At 41.8% G+C, this 13,076-nt stretch overlaps 1 long non-coding RNA gene across 1 annotated transcript; it reads right to left on the minus strand.

The window, feature by feature from the left end:
• Positions 1–2,956: 2,956 nt before the first annotated feature.
• On the minus strand, positions 2,957–5,846 carry LOC129835813 (uncharacterized). Its single transcript, XR_008756541.1, has 6 exons — positions 5,312–5,846; positions 4,940–5,012; positions 3,913–4,300; positions 3,671–3,770; positions 3,448–3,533; positions 2,957–3,073 (listed from the first exon to the last, which is right to left on the minus strand). It is a non-coding gene; the product is annotated as an uncharacterized LOC129835813 (long non-coding RNA).
• Between the last annotated feature and the right edge of the window lie 7,230 nt (positions 5,847–13,076).

Raw genomic sequence — 13,076 nt, forward strand, 5'->3', positions numbered from 1 at the left:
GGAATATATTCTGATCAATCACTGGAGGAAAATGGGATCAAGTCTCTGTTCCGCTTCAGGGCAGTGCTGTAGGTATTGAAGGGAACAACGCAAAAATGGGGCTTCATCGGCACTTGTGAAGTCTAATCCAGCTACAAGAAAAGGACGAAGTAGGAAAAATGAGTGCACTAGGTTACAGTGACTCTTAAGACCAGTTTGTCAATTGAGACAATATCCTTTCCCTCTTCCCTAAAATAAATCTACCCTACTTTCCCCAAATAACTGTTCTCTATGACTTATCAGTAGAAGTATCCGATGACAATGGGCTACATGGACACTGAAAAGACATTTCAAAGGGGAACATATTGCATGCATGTCAACGTTTGTGTATAAGAATAGGATGGTGAATACAGGTGTAGGAGTGGCTGTATAAGGTATATGTTGGGAGAGAATGAGTAAGTGGATGCGTGTAAGGTTGGGACAAGCTTGGTGGGGTAAAAAGGAAATGGGAGGAGGCGAAGGATGGGTTTGACTACAGGTACGGAGTTAACTATACGTAATTTTATTTTGGACTTACAAACCTGCTGTGAAATTAAGGAGTTCTGGATAGATTAGGAAAGGATGCCTAGTCATTATTCCTTGTCATTCTAGCTAAGATTCAATGGTGGTTACTGGTGGAGGGTCTCTATCTGAGGGATTGGGATAGGGTGACATCACAGGTGTGTGTGTGGGGCCTCCACTCATCTCACGTCAATTTCTGTGGACCCACTCTCTCAAAATAGACCCCCACCAGCCATTATTTTAATTTACAAGGTAAACTGACTATATTACTTAAATGTCAGTCTGTCCAATGACATAATTCAGACTTTTGGTATGTTATGAGATTGAGTTTAAGGGAAATTAACTTTAGTCAAATCAAGGCAAACAACCAGTCAGGCCAAGGTACATAGGTTCTTTATAAAATTGCAATGACAAAACAGTTGAGTCCAAGTGTGCAACTTTGAAGACGGGGTACACGTCCTCCCCACATTCTGAAGGTGCATTTGTCCCCCCAGCCTTATCAATGGAACGTGATACAAAATGAGGCAATGGTGTGCCTAAGGTCCATGCAGACGCCTCCTAGTGGTTGGGTGGGCTGGTTAGTGTGTATCCAACTAGATAAAACATACAAGTCCCCCCCACTTATGAAACAAAAGTTGTGCCCCTGAATTAAAGAATGTACTGGGCAACAATTGTAGTCAAACTCACATGCTAGAAATATGCATGTTCCTTCATTAATGCTATAGAGAGAATTGTTTGAGTTGAGCTCTTGCTAGCCAGGCTCAGTTGTCAGTAGCAACTTGCTGGGCGGTCTCTCACTCACGCAGGGCCTGCTGGGTTTTAGCATTGGGTGTAGCCTCTTGCATTTGGGTCGGGGTTGTTCCCATTTCAGAAGGCAAGGAGCAGGATGATCGGAAGTGGTCCCGGTCCCAATTGCCCAGTTCCTTTTGCTACACATGCCCCAAAACTAGTTATTGGTGACAGCTGTCTCATATCAATGTAGTTAATTCCAATCTGGGGCATCACAGCGTGCATGCAAACGGCTCATGCAATTCAATTTTACACTTGAGAATGTCAGAAATTAAATGGCAAACATGCATGATATCAAATGTCATTCTAGTTTAGTAAGAGTCAGTCACACACACTAACTCCCCATTCCATGGAATGCCCACATGGCATTTTTTAAAATCTGGATCTTCAATGATAACCTTGTATGTTCTGTCTAACATTGGTTCTTAGATTTTTTTTTAAAGGAGCTGGGTTGAAGCAGCCTATGATGCTACCTACTGTAGTGACAGCAGAGGTGTAGGCATCCTGATAAAGGGGGAAATTGTGTCTTATCCCAGGAAGGCTGTTTTCTAATGGTGAAACACATTGAGTTCATTGTATATCCCACCAGGGGCAAATCTGGTGTTAAGTTTAAGCTATTATACTGAAATATAAATCATGATGCAACAATGTCAACGATTTTACTTAGTTATACATAAGAAAAATCTGTCAATTTAAATAAATTAGGCCCTCATTGACTGGGAGTACAGACCTACATTTTTCAAATCTGTCTGGGTAATATTTATTTCATCCACTTTTGAATAAGGCTGTGACGTAACAATGTGGTGAAGGGTATGAATACATCCAAAACCACTTTAAAATAAAAGTCCCCAAAAAGTGTAACTGCAGATTGCCCCTTTTACACAAGCATGACTTAATGTATTTTTGCTGAGCTGACTACAAGCTTTTACGTCAAATGGCACATTGAGTCGACTGCATAATCGAACATGTTTGCTATAGAGAAGAATGACAGGTTTTTATAATCCAATTACAATTTTATTTTCATTTCTTCACAATGAGCATGCTAAGGGTTTACTATAATGTTGGGTAACACTATTTGAAGTGTCCAAGTAGCGGTCATGTAATCGCTGCACCATTTGACAGCTAATTTTAAGCCTAGAGAAAAGGGCTCAAAACAAGTAAACACATTTCTTGATGCTGTCCTCAAATTCAAAACTGGACCTTGAAGTTAGTTCACCTGCCCCCCAACAGGGACTGATTAGACCTGGGACACAAGGTGGGTGCAATTCATTAGCAGAACAAAACCAGCAGGCACTGGACCTCGTAGGGTTTTAGTTGAATACCCCTGTGCAAAGGCTGCATTTACACAGGCAGTCATTTTTTTACCCTATTATTGGAGACAAGCAACTACTGGAAAAATTGGGCTGCGTTTACAGGCAGCCCAACTTAGTTTCTTTATACAGCTGCATGAAACTTGCATGAGAAATTGGACTCCAATGACATCACTAGGTCCATCAGACCAACTCCTTGAAGTCTGCAGTTACGCTTGGTATATTGCTTTTGAAAAAAAAATGTACTGGAGGAAGTCTTCAAGAGCCAACAATTTATTCATTCATTAAATAGAGTAATAACAAAGTATTGATTCAATGCTAGTTTAAATTGCTGGGTGTGGCCATGGGGACCCAAATTCATTTAGCAGATTGTTGTAACAGGATACTTTAGTCAGTGTCATCACAACGGGAGTCTAGCCACTGGCAAAGCCAAACTGAAAAGAAAAAAAAAAGTTAATTCCGTCAGGTCATTTGGAACCCAGCGATTTACTGAAGACTGTTTACATTGGAACCTGGGCACCAAGAGTGTGACTGGATCTCCCTCAATAAAGATCCGGAGACATTGGACTTTCAACTTCAAAAGCACATTAAGATTGACTAGAACAAAAGCGCTCAATGACAAGTTGCCACATTACAATTCCAGTCATTCAGAAAGTAAATGAAATATCCCATCAGCATAAGATGGGGTGAGTGGGACGCTGCTTAGTAGCGCAGCCCCTTTAGGACCAGATATCCAATGTTTCTATTGACAAATCCGATAATGTGCACCTTAGACTCGTCAGAGGTGTTACGAAATGTAGAGCCATACCTATAAGATGTCTGGTGATGACAGGCCTGTCTTCGGGTGAGTATTGCTTGTAGAACACGATCCCAGTCATCACACTGGAGATCCATCTGAAAGGATAGCCAATATATTTAATCAAAAAATAAAATTGGGACAAAGCCACTACTAGCCTAGAGTCTATGAACCCTGCCATGACTTTGTTTTACAGGTGTAGAGTCCAAAGTTAGAGAACCCTGGTGGGTGTCACCTGTCTCTTGGGGCCTGCAGGTGGAGTCCAGGAGGGAGGTTCTGCACCAATGATGGCCAGAGTCCTGTTTGTTGTCAGTCTTCACCCCTTCTGTGGAACACTGGAAAGTAGTTACATCAGATAGTACCAGATGCAATATCATCCAATAATCAGACTGCAATGCTTGGAGAAGTCAGATGCTCAGTGCAACTGCAATGAAGAGGACCTGAAACACAACCGCCACCAATATCTAGTGCCCCTACCTAGTCTCGCAGATCAGCTCAGTAGTTGTGATGAGGCAGCGTTTGGTGGAGACATGCTGAACTTCCAGCATCTTGGCATCCCTTGATACGATTTCAAATGTACCAAACTACCTCAATGTTATATCCTGTGATGTAAAGTTGTACCTTCATGATGGAACACTAGCATAAAACCACAGCTACAATAGTTTCCATTAAATAGTGATGTGACCACCTCACTTCAGATGTATCCGGTGGTGGAGAGAAACATCCATGGTCACTGGTTTTCATAGAGCATAATGTACCTACGATGCATAGCCAGGTCAGGAACGACACCAACCTCCCACATGTAGTTGAACGGTTGGCTCCCCCGCTGGAAGCTGATGCCCTCTGTGCAGATGCCTTTTGAAGGCTGGTGGGAGAGAAGTAATGGTCAAACACTTTGTAGCTGCCTAATACTAACTGATGGTCAAGGACTTGTTAACATTTTTTGATATGAAGCAGGGAGACTTGGTTAGTGGTTTGGTCACTGGGCTCCATCAGAGTTGCCATAAGGCAGTGTCAGAACCAGAAGGCTAGGAAGACCATTGTGAAAACACGTGCAGCCAAGGTCTTTCTTAATAAAGCTTACAAAAGTCATTGAACCGAGCCATGACCAGGCAGTAGTGGTGGAAGTTAGCCTAGCAGCTAGAGCCAGTAATTGAAAGGTCGCTGGTTCGAATACTGGAGCCGACAAGGCAAAAATATATAATTTACTGTATGTGCCCTTGAGCAAGGCACTAAACCCTCATTTCCTCCAGGGGCACCATACAACTATGGCTGACCCCATAAAAACACATTTCACAACTTTTGTAAAGCACCTGAGGCAGGATTACCGAAGTGTAGTGTGAGTCCATCGACTGGAACCCCCCCCCACCTCCAAATAACTACTGAATGAGGGACTCGTGGCCAACACATCTAATGAAATGCATACAATGTATCTGGTAGCCATTGCACTCCCCAGTTTCACTAAACAATTATTTCATGTCAATGGTGTTATTCAGTAACCTACATTGCTTGGAACAATGGAGTCTTCAAATGGAACCTGGATGACAGCCACTTCAGTTCCATTGGCATGGAAAACACTAGTGAAGGGGGTAGACATTTTGAATAGCCTCTGGTATGGAAAAAGTAGTGTCCCTTGAGCTTCACAACCGTCAGCTCATAGGGGAAGTTTCCCAGGTACACGTAAACACATGATTCTCAAGGACTGTCATCCTCCTCCCACCATAGACACGCATGGTGGGAGGAGGATGACAGTTACGTAGCAACCATTACAAGTACAAAGGAGGCAGATCTTATTTTCATGACACAGGGACAAGATACTTGTGACATTGCAGGGTGTATACACCTACAATATAATTAAAAAGTGTAGGGTCCTTACAGTCCAGTGTTGATGCAGGATAATGCATGCTGGGCGAAGTGGAGAACTCTTTACTCTGTGACAACCTAAAATCCCAACGTGCTACTTCTCAAGGCACCAGGAGGATCAGTTGTCAGGCAAAGGAGACATTTCTGATTGGTTACTGAAGCTCCTTACGGTTAATGGTGAAGAGTTGTTGGCACAGACGGGGCGTGGCCATGGACCTGTGAAGGGTGAGTCTGGTTTCTACACCGCCATTGTCCATATTAGAGACCAACCTCAAACTCATTGTGCATGTTATGTTCAAATGCATATGGTCAAGTCTGATTTTCAAAGGTTTACACTTCCAATGTCTTGAAACAAAACCATGTCAATAAAAAGGGTTAGAGGTCAGTGTAGGAAGCCTCGTAGGATATCATCCCTGTAGTGTTTGTCAAAGAAACAATTCCTCCTCGGATAGTTTCACTGAACTGCCTTAAAACCTTCCCAATAACCAAGACTTAGGTCAGACGCCACAAGGTATCAATCCCGACAGTCGAGCTTAAAGACATTAGGTTACCATTGGCCTTAAGTGTATTCTAAAAACCTTCCCAATAACCAAGACTTAGGTCAGACGCCACAAGGTATCAATCCCGACAGTCGAGCTTAAAGACATTAGGTTACCATTGGCCTTAAGTGTATTCTAACAAGTTATAGGTAAGAAGAATTTTTACTTGCCCAATGGACGCACAGCATCAAACACCCACAAACACTGCATCTAGTAAGGAAACTCTACATTTACATTTTACATTTACATTATTTAGCAGACGCTCTTATCCAGAGTGACTTACAAATTGGAAAGTTCATACATATTCATCCTGGTCCCCCCGTGGGAATTGAACCCACAACCCTGGCGTTGCAAGCGCCATGCTCTACCAACTGAGCCACACTCTAGACGGGTGAGAATGAGTCAACTGGTAACCAATTAACTGAACACATTGAAGCTCTATTATAGAAGTTAGTAATATTTTATATAATACATTTAAAATGGAGCTTACCTGTGAAATCCAGCAGACATTTTTCATGAAGCTGCAGATCTTGAAATACAGATTGCAATTCTAGCAGCAAGAGACATGCAAATAGACATGAGAACTACAGCAATGTCTTTCAATTGTTCTCCCATTATGGAAAGTCAAACAGTAAAGTTGCATTAAGATGGAGGAATTCAGATATGAAGTAATTGTTTTCAGCACTATCCACAGAGTGGTTTTATACTTTCCTATCCTAATGACATAATTGTCAACAGACTTGCAAAATTTGCCGATCTGCAATTTCACTGATGTACTAAGTGTCTACATAGTCTTATATCATTGACAATCGGTGTAATGCATATAGCAGTAACGTATACAGATCTACAGTATTCTTCAGAGACGATTCGGATGTTCCTAAAATGCCCAGCAGGTGGCGCCTTGGCCATTTACCAAACGCCAATGCTCATCAATTGGCTGTGACACCCTGTGGATCAATCAACAACAAAAATTGTTCCAAAATGTTTCAGTACCTTGAAAACCTATTGGTAATTAATTAGAAATAGGTGAAGCTTATGAAACTTACATGATTGTAATGACAATTTTGGTAGCCTATTTTCATTGTGCACTGTTTTGTGCTTGTCCTTGCAAATGTTGTTGTAGTGAAAGATAAAAGTATTGGCAGTGATATGAGCAACAACATGGAAGTTCTTCTAAGGTCAATGTGAGTTTTCAAGCATTAAACCCTACTGATACACAAGTAACAATTTAGTAGACTGAAAATCACACTATTTTTGAATTGCCAAGTAGTCGCCTACAATGAGCAACAACAGAATAGATGGAGAAGACACAAAAACATTACAATCATCTTAACTAGTTTGAGATATTCAGCCTATACCTTTTATGGCTTATTCCAATAGCTGTGTTGCCTTTCCTCCAACAACAGAGCCCAAGGCAGGCGGTCCTTCCTCCATTCTCCAACCGGACCCTCCACCATCCCTCCTTCCTGCCCCTGAACATGGCAGCCATGGGGTTGGCCCAGTACCCCTGGAGACTCCATCAACAGCCAGGTGAGGACAGGACAGGGGCACCACCACCCCTCACAGGTGGGTTAGCGCAATCAGGAATCCTTGGGACGTCCTTACCCTAAACCTTAAGCATACCCCATACCTAACTCTAACCTTAGTCTAAATCATTTAAAATTTCAACTTCAATGGGGTGATGTCAGAGTTGGGACATCCCAAGGATCCTCTTTAGACTTTATCCTCTCAGGTGCCTACAGTACTTAGCTCTTGTGCCCTCTGCTAAGCTTTGACCTTTAGCGATTTGCTACATACCAGCCTGCGTCAAATTTGACAGTGCTTTTACACAGCCAGGATTCAAAATACACATTGACTTTTGGGGGTGCCTTGAAAATAGTAGGGCTGTATGTTTGTCTTTTAAACTCTCATCCCTTTTTAACGTTCGTTTTGACGATTTTGGCCTCTGATTTGACCCTAACCCTTATTGTAAACCTAACCGTAACTTTAGCAAGCAGTTGCTTATCAACATTGTCATACTATCACCTATATGTAGAGCATTTACAGATGGACTGTGCAGAATATCCAAATTAACTGTCAGTTTTGTTTTTCGGACCATCCCCACCCCCCCATCAGTTCCAGTCATGACTCCCTCTGAGTTCTTCTACACAGACCCAACCATGCGCCGGGGAAGTTGCAGGTTAGAGCTTTATCTCATCAATTATGCAGACATCTGCCCTTTTGCACATTGAAAAGCCTTACTTGCAGATAACTATAGTGTATTAGATGTCAACGGGCAACCATCAGATCCAGACCGCTCGCACTCAGGCCCAGAGAGAGAGTACAGGGATGATAAAGGTCCCTGCAACCCGACCCAGACACTGGACAGGCCCACTAACAGAATCCATGAATATCTACCTCTCCAGTACTTCTCACCAAAAGAGTGTGAATGTAATTCACTGCCATTAAAAGACGATGAAACCCGCCTATCCTCCGAAGCTTTGCCTCCAATAACCAGAATTTGGGATGCGATGAACTTTAGAAATGGTACTGTCACAGGGGACAGTCTGAGGGGACAGCTGGGGATGCCTTGTTAAGACTGAGTGACCTCACAACCCATGCTGTCCTCATTTCAGTTAGACCTCCCCAAATGTGCACAACATATTTGATGGTTCATCTCAGGTTCAATTAGAGAAAACAAAACTGTAATTGAAGACCTTTAACCACTACAGCTTCCTATGTGCCTTTTTAAATGTGTTACTTGCCAAATAGTTAAATATGATAATATATTCATATTCTAGACTCAAGTTAATCTTATTAGATGTGTTAAAAACACACCCATTTGGAAAACCCACTCACTCAAACACAGTATATTTATGTATAGGTCAGTGCATGAATCTACAATAGTATCTCAGCATTCACAATGATAGTCAGCCACAGGGGGCATTTCAACCATAGAGGACAGACAAAGACAGACATACACACTATTGCCCAATACCAAACTACTGTAATAGCAATACCAGCAGCTGCACACCAAAGGCCCGATTCAGACTTAAGAAATGCGGCACTTTCCTACACACGTCTCAGTAGTTGGCAGAATGCGAATTACAGAGTGAGACATTTATGACCAGTGTTATTTGTCATTATTAAGCATTTAACAAATTCATTGGAACATTAAACTTAAACCCTGTATGAATCATGGATATTTAACATCTCGGAAAGTGCACTGTAAGTGTAACTATGCCTACGTAACATTTCACTATGTTTCGCCGTTTAAACAGTTCTCATCGGCAAACTAATCCCAAATGATGTAGTCCTATGTCATTGCAAAATCAAATCCTTCTAACTGACATTAACCTCTTCTAACCGAAAGAGTCACTTTATAGGCCTACTGTCATTAGGTATACTGCACATTGGTGTCTAGCTATAGGCTAGTTGTCTAGTGATATTGTTAACCATCAGCTGATCCAGGAAAGAAAACAAATATTGATAGAAAATAATAAAGTTAAATGGTCTACTACTTCTGGCCACGGACGGCACGGAGAACACCAGTACCCACCCACACCTGGAAAAACAAAGCAATGAGCACTCTAAACAGCTGACTGACAAAAGAAAATAATTATAAATCAACGGATAAATCTAATGCATTGGAATAAAGGCATGGGGTACTTTTATCAAGGACACATGACAAACACATAGTGAAAATGAGGAAGTACAAAGGAAAATTTGTGCATAAAGGAGCTCATCAGAGGCCGAAATTGCACTACTGTGTGGACAGTGCCACCACATTAAAGTGCATTAAATCTAAACTGGACCTAGGTGGTCGGTCGGCGCAGTTTTTTCTTTTTCCCTCATTGGGTCCACTGAAGCTAGTAGTTGGATATATTCCTATCTGACAAACAGAAGTCAAAGGGTTCGTCCCAGAAGTCAAAGGGTTCGTCCCAGAAGTCAAAGGGTTCGGACTCTCTTTACTATAACATTGGGGTTCCAAAAGGGTCAATATTACTGAACTGTATCGTCTAAAGTTCATTCGGAAAGTATTCAGACCCTTTACTCAGTACTTTGTTGAAGCACCTTTGGCAGCGATTACAGCCTTGAGTCTTCTTGGGTATGACGCTACAAGCTTGGCACACCTGTATTTGGGGACTTTCTCCCATTCTTCTCTGCAGATCCTCTCAAGCTCTGTCAGGTTGGATGGGGATCGTCGCTGCACAAATATTTTCAGGTCTCTCCAGAGATGTTCGATTGGGTTCAAGTCCGGGCTCTGGCTGGGCCACTCAAGGACATTCAGAGACTTGTCCCGAAGCCACTCTTGCGTTGTCTTGGCTCTGTGCTTAGGGTCATTGTCTTGTTGGAAGGTGAACCTTTGCCCCGGTCTGAGGTCCTGAGTGCTCTGGAGCAGGTTTTCATCAAGGATCTCTGTACTTTGCTCCGTTCCTCTTTCTCTCAATCCTGACTAGTCTCCCAGTCCATGCCACTGAAAAACATCCCCACAGCATGATGCTGCCACCACCATGCTTCACCGTAGGGATGGTGCCAGGTTTCCTCCAGACGGGACACTTGCCACACATTATTAGATTTCTGTTAGTCACATGTCTGTGGAACTTGTTCAGTTTATGTCTCAGTTGTTGAATCTTGTTATGTTCATACAAATATTTACACGTTAAGTTTGCTGAAAATAAACGCAGTTGACAGTGAGAGGACGTTTCTTTTTTTGCTGAGTTTATATATGCATGCTATGATCAGAGATATTGCCTCACATGCTGGTCACAAGCAGGAGCTTCCATTCTGAAACCAATTGAATTAATCCACAAACAAACACTTTAGATTTTTGGTAACACACCGAACAGTTACCACCGTTGTCACATCATTCACAAACATAATTGACTTAGTCTGGATAGCTTTAAGCAGAATGTAGATGCAAGCCTTGTCTTTCAGATCCTGCATGGTCTTGCCCCTCCACCTCTATGCCGGCATATCATATCATGCTCAAGGAAAGCACTTCCAGGATAACAAGCGCAGTAACTAGAGGTGACTGCGTTGTCCCTTTCCGACACCATAAACTCAGTCAATCAACGTTCTCTGCTAGAGCTAAAATTTACTTGAATACAACGCCCATTGACCTGAGAAACTGCACTGATTATTGCACTTTTAAACTGAAATTGAAAACATGGCTCAAATCTATCCAAACCTGTACACCTGAGTTATCTGTGGTTCCTCATATGTAAGACGACAGTTGATGATATTGTTGTTGTTGTTAGAATTATATGTTATTGGATGTAATATATTTGTATTTAATATTTTTTTGTGTGAGTATTTGTAGTGTGGCTGTGTAATTGTCCTTACCTGCCCTGGGACTACGGGTGCCAATTAGCTTTTGGCTAACCCTGGCACATTTTATATGGATGTTTCATTATTGTAATATTAATGTGCATTCTCCCCTATGAATAAAATAAAAACAGAAATATATGGTTTAAACCATGACAGAGGTGGGGATGTTTGTTTCATATGGAAGCTTTAATTTGTTATATTTAGCACTGTAAAACACATTTACCACTACATTTTAAACAAACAGAAGAATGGTGAAATTAGCATTATTTAGAGACCTCCCCAAGTTTGACTTGCATTTAGGGGAGCTAATGTCTCATTCAGGGGAGCTGAGCCCCCCCCCCCCCCCCCCCCCCCTCGGCTCCCATGTAATTTGCACCCTGGTAGTTGGTATTCAGATTTACCTAATGCAGGAGCGTAATGTGCTCTACAGGTGTGTGTCTACCTTGCACACACTGAATATGTTTAATGCGGCGGCAGGTAGCCTGGCGGGTAGGAGCGTTGGGCAGTAACAAAAAGGTTTCTGGGCCAACTTCAACCAGTAAAATGGTTCTTTGGCTATATTTTTGCAACAGCCTATAACAATGAGCGTTAGCATTCTAGCTAACAACCGCTGCATCCAACATAGTTATTTTGCAAAGCTCACAACCAAATATAATTCTAGCTAGTGTTCAAGCAAGAATCAAAACATCATTGTAAACATATGAGAACTTATATTTTGTTTAGAAGTAATACAACCTTAAATCTAGGCTATGTTGAAGGGGCGCAGATGGTGATGGCTTTCTTACTGCCGCCAAGAGTTGCGTGCATCCGGGGGGAAAAAGGGTCTATATGATCCACTAATGCTAGCAACCCTCAGGAACAACTACATGGACATAACCGAGGAATGAATGGTAAATGGAATGGAACGAATCAATAGGCTACAAATAGAAGGAAACTAACACTAAAGTGACAGATATATATGTATGTACTGACGGGTGTCTCCCGATAGTGGCTAATATTTAACATGATACAATTTGGAAAATAAAATGGAGAAAAGCTCTGGCATTTAACTAAAACATTCACAAGTTTGCCGTACAGAAGCCTATAGCTTGGGACTCCATTTCATCCACACACATTGAGGGCATACAATTAACATTCTGAATAATGGCACAGCTCTTTATAACCTACTTCACTGCGGAAAAGGGGCCACAATACGTCATGTGCATGGAGAATGCTGTTATTTCTATCAGAAAAATGAAGTAGATGCTTTTCCCACTTGGAACCGAAAGGTTTGCTCGACCTTTCCTTGCACGTAAAGGTGGTGGAATTAAGTCTAAGTCAGAATACTGCGTATCTGTAAACATACCTCCGCCACACCTTCATTTTGTTGATGTCTACCCCAAACAAGTAGCAGGTGAATATCATGCTATTCTCATGCTTAAGTTCACGGTCAGAATACGCATAGAGAGAAAAAATACATAAAAGGGGAATTGAGTTCCATTTATGCCTGCTTAACTAAAAAAATAAAAAATAATTTTAAGCAAATCTATCAGGTGGAGCAATTACCACAGAGTTTACACCTATGAAGCCTGCTGTAGAATTAATACACATATGGTATCATAATACTAGAGTAGGACTCAACTAGATGTTTCAGCTCTATGTTACCAATATTGCGACTCTACCAGTAAAATAATCACAGACAAGGTTTTGTGGTTTACAACATTATGTACATGACTTAGTTGTTACTTTTTCGTGTCCAAAAATGAAGGTCAAATGTATTCAACCATGTAGTGATTAGGAAACCGCAGCAGTAGGACACGCACGCACGCACACACACACACACACACACACACACACACACACACACACACACACACACACACACACACACACACACACACACACACACACACACACACACACACACACACACACACACACACACACACA

The sequence above is a fragment of the Salvelinus fontinalis genome, chromosome 36 (assembly GCF_029448725.1).
Source record: "Salvelinus fontinalis isolate EN_2023a chromosome 36, ASM2944872v1, whole genome shotgun sequence".
Lineage (NCBI taxonomy): Eukaryota > Metazoa > Chordata > Actinopteri > Salmoniformes > Salmonidae > Salvelinus > Salvelinus fontinalis.